This window comes from Hylaeus volcanicus, chromosome 5 (genome assembly GCF_026283585.1).
Source record: "Hylaeus volcanicus isolate JK05 chromosome 5, UHH_iyHylVolc1.0_haploid, whole genome shotgun sequence".
Lineage (NCBI taxonomy): Eukaryota > Metazoa > Arthropoda > Insecta > Hymenoptera > Colletidae > Hylaeus > Hylaeus volcanicus.
This window is the reverse complement of record NC_071980.1, coordinates 25,824,461-25,832,889: the sequence shown is the minus strand read 5'-3', so window position 1 is coordinate 25,832,889 and position 8,429 is coordinate 25,824,461. Positions and strand designations below refer to the sequence as shown.

The 8,429-nt window shown below is 39.7% G+C and overlaps 1 long non-coding RNA gene across 1 annotated transcript in view; it reads left to right on the top strand.

Moving 5' to 3' along the window:
• The first annotated feature begins 1,926 nt into the window (after positions 1–1,926).
• The window catches only part of LOC128876328 (uncharacterized), a 10,235-nt gene continuing 3,732 nt past the window's right edge, over positions 1,927–8,429 (top strand). The window contains exons 1-2 of the long non-coding RNA XR_008457002.1: positions 1,927–2,669; positions 3,247–3,612. This is a non-coding gene — a long non-coding RNA (uncharacterized LOC128876328). The remainder of the gene's footprint in view (positions 2,670–3,246; positions 3,613–8,429) is intronic.

Below are 8,429 nucleotides of genomic sequence, written 5' to 3'. Positions count from 1 at the left end.
TACTGTTCGATTAAACATTACGAATAAATTGTTATATGGTGGACTTGTTCGTTACTATTATTCGAATAGAATTTTCAACCGTGGACTGAAGTATTGCACACTGAATTACTCGAAAATTCTGTAAATATTCAATAAATATTTAAAGCGTAGAAATGAATTCTGTACAAAGGCTTTGTAGGCACAGAATATTGGGACGTTTAAGGAGACTGTTGAATTATATACATGTAGATACATCAGAATTGAAATCACGTTGAGAATTTAGTAGATACTTAAACTAAAGTTATAAACGATTGAATATGCAGGCACAGAATTAATTTCTGCACCTAACAGTTATACACCAGGGTTAATTCGTGATTTGCTCGTCGAATGAAACTTTACCCTTCTCTGGTCGACGAGAGTTGCGAATTACGTTTCACCGAGCTGTAGCGATTCGCAACTTCGAAACCTTCGAAGCAGTGCAACCGTGAATTGAGAAGTCAATGAACGAGGTAGTGCAGCGAATTAAATTGATCGGCTGCGTAATGGAGATAAATTGAAGAAGCACGGGCGAATTAGACGATGCGCGTCTCGTTTGCAGGAATTACGTATCGTGCAGAGCACGAAAGCTATCGTCGGTGGACGAAAAGCTCTCCTCAGGTTTCAGGAACTTTGGTTTGACAAACAATTTTTAGAAAAATATCGAAAAATGAAAGAAATTTCAGGGAATATACAAAGAAATATATAGTGTATTTTTATTTGTATTCTTGTAATATGTTGGTAAGAATTTTGGTAGCTCACAGGGTGTGCATCATATGGTTTAGTAACTGATTCAAAACGAAAACGATAATTGTTACTTTTGGTATTAAAGAAACTATATACTTTGATATAGGTGCCAAAGAAATGATAGATCTCTTGAAAATGTTTTTCAACTTTTACTTACTGATCTAAAATATATACAATCATACGTTTGGACTTAACCTACCAATCTTATTCAAAATTATTTAAAGAAATTACGCGTAGCATCGATAAAGAACCTCGTTCCTCTAGAATTTTGTTCTCTTTCTTCACCTTCCCTTTCTCTAAGTTTCATACTGGTATTTCTTTACGGACTTTCCTGTTTTACGATACAAATGTTCTTTATGTATGTTTACGATCTTCTTTCGCTTCCTATCATAATTATTACTATACGATCTCGTTTCTTTCTTCGAGTTTTGGTTACAAAGAATACCAATTCTGTTCTCCCAAAAGAGTGGGTGAAGAAGAAGTTGCAGCGTCGAGAAAGAAACTCGTTTCGATACCTTTTGCGTAGAATATTTCAACAACTTTCGTGGCAAATAAATACGAGAATATTTTCCCGGCGTTTCATTGTTGCAAACGTATACGACGAGGACATATATGTACATATATGCACGCAAGGACATTTCATATAACAAATTCATGCGTGTACTCATTATTCAGATATCTTGCTCCAGGCGACCATATTCGTGGGTCCGTGAATTCCAACGCGCGTAAATACGATTATTTATAATCGCGCGCAAAACTGAACTGCGTTTCGATTGAACGAAACGCAAAGTCATCGGCGACATTTTATTACGCGACATCCGCGTGGAAGACCTTTACGAATGACGTCGCTTTTGCCACAAATTTACAAGACAAATCGAAACGTTAAATTTGTTAGCATATCATGGTACCAAAATAATCGAAGTAACGAGTGTACTACAACAAATATTCTATATTTATAATATAGTATACGTTATAGATTTGCAGACTGTATGACAGGTATAAGAAAAACACTGATGCCTTTTACATATTATATCTCAAATATCAAATACCAAGTACCAATGACATACGTTACAAATCGTATAAAAATAAATTGTGGATTCGTAGATACATGTTTTCCAATGCAGGGAAATGAAACCTTATATATTTTTATCCATAATATAATAACATTTATTCAGACAAGTTTATCGATCTATACATATAATACATGCTTATTTATCGTAATATTACGCCTTATATTGGAGTTTGAAGCCATTAGATCTAACGCAGTTCACCAAACGGTCGAACAAAGATAAAAGATGGAATAATCGTATTATCACCCTGTATATAACCCCTTTGATTGTATTTCTACCCTAGAAAAACTAGAAAGCATCCAGTTTCAACGCGTACCTAACTCCCAGCCTCCCCGATTGGAAATCGAAGCTCCACCCGCGTCCAATCGTCTCTCGCGTCGCGGAACGAAATGGGGAATCCCTCATTCGACGAGGATTCTCTTCAGTTTGGTGGGAAATTGAACAACAAACACACGCCGCCGAGCGAAACTAGTTCTTACCGAGACGTTGCGTAAACACAATCGATCGACAATGAGCGTTAACTCGAACCGCGAGCTAGGCACGGATCCGACACGAGGAATAACACGGGACAGACAACAACAAACCAGTCGGCAGGTAGTTGCCCGACTGGGTACCGGATCCAGGCGATATTTTTCTGCACGTCCCCGCGGCGCTGCTTCTCGACCAGGCTCCGAAGGTGAAGGCGATGGAAGCGGTCCCGCGCGTGTTTACGAGCTGGAAACGACTTGCCAAGCATCCGCGAGAAAAGGGCGGACGAGGCCGCGACAGAGATCCGGGATTCCTGGAAATTACCACCTTCGGGGCCTCTCTCCCGCCATTGCTCGCCAACCAGAATTTGTAAGATTATTTGCGTAGATTTTTATTTGGTTTCGAATGGGAAGTTGATGAAAATTGTTCGTTTCTCTTCGTTGATTGCGAACTGGAATTGGAGTGATTGCTTGTTCGGATTTTTATTGAGTTTTTAATGGAAAGTTGTTGAATATTGTTTCGAGACTTTGACGAAGGGAAGAAATGATCGATTGCTCGTAATTTGAATTAGTGACAATATTTACATGAATTTCTATTTGAACAAATAGACGTTCAAATGATCGTCTACTTGAGTAATTATTGAAGTAAATTCAGTTCAATGATGGTTTAAATGAGAAATCGTTTAAACAATTAGTCGACTAACGATTTCTGGAAATAATTATTCGAATAAAAATTCATATAAACAGTCAAATATAAATTCCTTTAAATAATTATTTAAATAAAAATTGATATAAACAGTCACTGAAATAAAAATTCTCTTGAAAAATTATTCAAATGGAAATTCACTTTTATATTAGATTCAGTTAAATAATGACTCTCGAGTAACTACTCATTTAAATAATTATTCAACCAACAAATCGTTTAATAATACCCGACTCTGTCACAGCGGCTTGCGCCATGCCGTGGACCGGTTTAACAAGCTTCGATTCGGATAAGCGAAACGGCCGATGCCTTTGATCTTTTTTGGGTCTGAATTTCGACGACCTTGACTTGCTTACGAGTGCGCTCGCCCACTCGCGGAACTCGATGGATCCCGATCGACGCCTCCGCGGCGTCCAATCCGGATCCATTTCGGCAACACTGGATCCTGACGGGTTTCGGATCGTTCGGGAAAGTGGTCTCTTCGATCTTAAATTTCGCCGACCTTGAATCGTTCCACCCTCGTCTGGCAGATGCAGGATCGCTTCGAACCGGCTGCGATCATTCTCGTGAAAGAATATGGTCGATCGAGAAGTTGTAAACGAAGCTCGAGGTAATGAAATATATATTTTTTCATTCATGACGTTTATCTCATTCAGTGTATATACAGTATAATTCATTTCATCATGCCATTAACGTTGAGGTATATATAAAATAGATATCGTAGATTTTGCTGGCATGTGCATAAATAAAAACAGAGCAATACAGTCTACGATATAGTCTATAAATCATTATAAATATATACAAAAATTCCAGTACGTAATAACAGCCATTTTAATGAATTCTAAACATGTACAACATTATTACACATCTTTCTTCTTCGTGAAAGTAGCGACAATAGCTTCATATTGCCCTTAGAAAAATTTATAAGAACCGAATAAAATGCTTCCTTGGTACATACAATTTATCCCAGCACGCGCGCTATCAATCATTCTTATATTTCACCAACATACAAATACAATGTCTTGATAAAACGTGGATCAATGATCGACCACAACTCCCCGGTTTCTACGGTTGCGTACAGATCCGTTTCGACATCCTTGAATTCCAAGGACCCTGGCTCGTTTAGATGGGAGCACACACCCACTCGCGTGATCTCGAATGCCCAAAATTAACGTTTCAGTTCTCTGGCACTCGCAAAAAACGATTACGGCCGAGCGCAGGATCCGTTTCTGCGCGATTCAGTCATAACGGTCTTCACTTTCCCGTTTGTCAGATCGCTCGGGAAATCGATCCTCTCGAATTTCAATTTCGTCGACCTTGACTCGCTTACGAGAGTAAGCGTTCACTCACGGAACGCGACAACCTTGATCGACGAGACGCTTTTGTTGCGTTCGACTTGATCGGTAGCACTCGGTATCGATCGCGTATATTAGTGATCTATATGGATCTACACGTGCAGCGAGAGAAACTTGATTTACTTTCGATTACGATAGACACTTCAGGTTCGATTCAATTTCATTTTAATTCCGTGTAAATTTAAATTTCAGTTTCTTTGCGACTACAACAGAGACTCCAAATTCAAATTCGCTTTCATTTTAATTGCAATTTCATTTTCCAATACAAAAGTCAGAATGTAACAGAAGTTTGAATTATAAATCGAGTCTTTCTAGTTTTATTTACACATGTACCACAGTCGAACAACTTTGTACCGTTCAAGGAAACATTAATACAAAGAAACGAGCTTCCCTTTAATAAAACGCTCGATCCGGACGCCCTCGATAAATATTCCCAAAACAATAATACTTGAGAAGAAAGATCTTTGAGATGATTCGAAGGGTGGACGCGCGCGTATTCGCTGATATCCCCGAAGACGTTAACCGATGTCGGGATAATAGAGGCGCCACTGAACAGGTTTCTCATGCAGTGTAACTTAAGTCCCGTCGGGCGAAACGCCGCTCGCATAATGAACGTAACTGTAACGTGCTAAATTTGATTAATTTCGCCTGTCCGTGGAACATCCTTGGAGGGCTATTGCGTCGAAGCTCGACGATAACAGTTTCGCCTTGAGAGGACGAGGCGGCGTGGAAAATAAAGTAATCCAAAAGGAGAGAGGAATTATTCCCTTTAACGCCAGCGACGGACAAAGAAATCCAGCGAAAGGTGTTTACGCGCATTTTCAATTAAACTGCCAGCTTTGCGGATGTTTAATTGAAAAGATCTGTTTTGCCGCGTAGTTTGCCCGCCGATGGGAGAAGGACTGTTCGAGACAGTCGCCATTATCCTGTACTATTTAGAGACTATGCGAGGAAAAGAACGGGTAACGAGTTATTGGACAATCGATGCTTCGTTAAAAATCATTTATTTGCGACTTCTTCGTACGCGTTATATATTACAACGTTCAATGGACTTTAACCCTAGAATGGAAAGATTGAGTAAATTTTACTCCTTGCATTACCTTTTCCTACTTCTTTACACTTTATCAAAGACTTTTTATAAAGATTTAGTATTTAAAATGTTGTAATTTAAATATTGTTATTTTTAACCATGTCGGTAGCTTATTCCTTGATACTTTATGTACTAACGAAGAAAAAAGGTAAAAGATTGGGTATTTTGAAAAGGAGTAGAAATTACTCGATCTTTCCATTAAGAGAGTAAACAGTGACCTTTCCATTCTAGGGTTAATATTATACTTTTATACACAATAATTCAGTGGTTGTTATGATAAATGTTCGTTACAGGTGACTTCTAATTTGCAATATGTAGATGCTTGGAACTGAGACGTTGTTCATCTCGCTAGTTGCTTATTAATTTCCGTTCTGTCATCCACCCTCTAGTCACGCGAACGTCAGAGATGTCTGAAGCCGATTCGAGGCGAGTAAACAGACCTGTTGCACGTCCGAGTAGGAATTCGTTACTACGCGTTACTTCTCCGATGAAACCGCGGGAAAGAAACTCGGGGTGGCTTAAATATTTTCGCGATCCGGATTCCCAATAAATCACGCGAGGCGGTTATCGTGGCATACCCACGGCTCGCGCCTGAAAGATTAATCGATTTTAAGCGCGGCGGCTCGTCGATTGGAGATAAACCGCTACTACCGACACCTGAATAATTTCTACGGGCCGAGTCGGGCAGAACGATCGCGATAATCGGTACGTTGAACCGAGGCGTCTTCCTTTTAGGAAACCTGTAAATCCTGTATCGAACGAGCTCGATCGTTGCCAGGGAGGAACGATTCACGGCTCAATCGATCCCTTTATTTACGAGGGAACCTGTCCATCTTTATTTATTTAATTACTCGGGTACTCAGTTGGATAAGTGGTTCTTTAATTACTCAGCTGGTTGGTTTATGAGTTGATCGGTTACCTCGCTAGTTGGTTATTCGAGCAGGTCTTTAGTTAGATAAGTGGGTAGTAGTTGCCAGTTGGTTGGTCACTTCTTCGGTTAGTTGGTTAGGTAGATAGCTAGTTGTTTGGTTGTTTAGTTGGCTAGATAGTTAGTCGATTCGTTGTTTTGTTATTTAGCTATGTAGCTACTTACCTGGTTTAGTACTTACCTACTTCTTCGGTTGTTTACTTTGCTGGTTAGTTAAGTAGATAGCTTGTTAATTAGCGACTTCGTGCACCCTAATCAAAGCCAACGAAAACTAAGCATGAAAGTGTCGACAATTCCCTGAACAATTTCCGAGTCTCTACTTTCACCCCCAATTTCCATTCATTTACCAACCTAACGATTTCGATCACCATACGGAAAAGAGAAAACACAAGAAAGAGACCTGGTAGCCCTGTACAATTTCTTACCCTGTCCTTTATTTTCTCTCTCAATCATTTTCTCTCTCTTCGTTTTCTCTCTCTTCATTTATTTATTCGCTTAATTTCTCGTATTAAAAGTAAAAGACACTCTAAGGCCAAGAGTACGTTAACTCGACAATTATCATCTCTTCATCCTCGACGAGTGCAGTTGCCATGTATTTATTTATTTAACGAGCATTTATCAGCGCGATGATGGGCAGTTTTTTTTAGAGATCGCGTTTTTAAGGTAGTACTTCAATTACTCGCGCCGGTGCCGAGCAACATTCCGGCGTTCCTCTGTACCGCGCGAACGCGGCAATTACCCGTTATTCTTGCGATATCGTTCGTTGCTTTTTGCCAGCTCGTTAACGGCCGGGGAGGATTGAGCAACTAAACGCGGAAAAGGTTCGGAGCGAACTCGAAGATGACGAAGAGCGCAGGCCAAAAGTGAAAACGCCGAGGCGAAAGAGTCGGAGGATAAGTAGGCCTCTCCCGGCGAGAATGTCGATGAACTTTGCTCTTCTCTCTATGATACCTAAACGAATGTCCAAATTCGGTAGAAGCGAAGAAAATACTCTGCACCTTCAATTATAATTAACCCCCGTTGCACTTTTATATCCAGCAAATTTTTTTGGTGATTGTATAAGATAAATTCGAGGGGTTGCAGAGTTTTCAAAAATTTCCTCAAGTTCCCTGAAGGTTTATGTGAACCACGTGTTGTTGCAATAAATTGCGCGGTTCCAAGGTAATTGGTTAGTTTTTTAGTTAGTTAGTTGATTCATAAAATTCATGTAAATCACGCACAGTCGGTCACGTTGTAATTTCTTGCGTATATATTACCTATACTTCAAATTTTCATTCTCATCCGAACAGGAACGACTAAGAGTTCTCCTTATCGTTTATTCGTAATTCGGGGCTTCTACCTAGATGAGAATTTCGCTCTATTTATTTCCTGCACACGCGACGCGAACAAGTAATTGATCGTTGAACTCTGATAAACAACCGATCGGAGATACTGTCGTCGATCACCTTTTATCGATGCAAATGCACACATGTATTTCACGATGCGGATCCGCGATACTAGAACTTTTTGCTGTCGTTATCGTTGGCCTTTGGCCAACCCAACACACCCACGTGTACCACCTTTCTGCATGCTCTGGACAAACGCGTAGGTGAGGACCGTCGAGTCGATTCGAGCGGTCACACACGTGCGATTTAATTTTCTAACGATCGTGAAAGTTCGAGAGTTGGTCAAATGTTTATTTCGATAAAAAGTAAGAAACGAGGGATCGGAAATAAAATTGCAATTACCAATTACCACTCACCGTAAACCCTTTTATTTAAAAAAAGAAAAACCGTTTGACCAGTATTTGACATTCCTAAAATAAAGATAATTTCTTAAATTTCGAGTCCAGCTTTTAGACAGCCGCTTAAATTTGACTTCAAATCACTTAAATTCAAATTCGTATTATCATCGATATTCTCTTTAACAGATAACGTCCCTTACGTTCGTTTCGGAGGCTAATTCTCCATCCATAATGCGAAGCCCGTATCGGAATGTAATCACGCGAAGCATCCATTAACAATCATAGACGAAACATTTGATCGAACTGCACGTACCGCGATTAATTCGGTTAA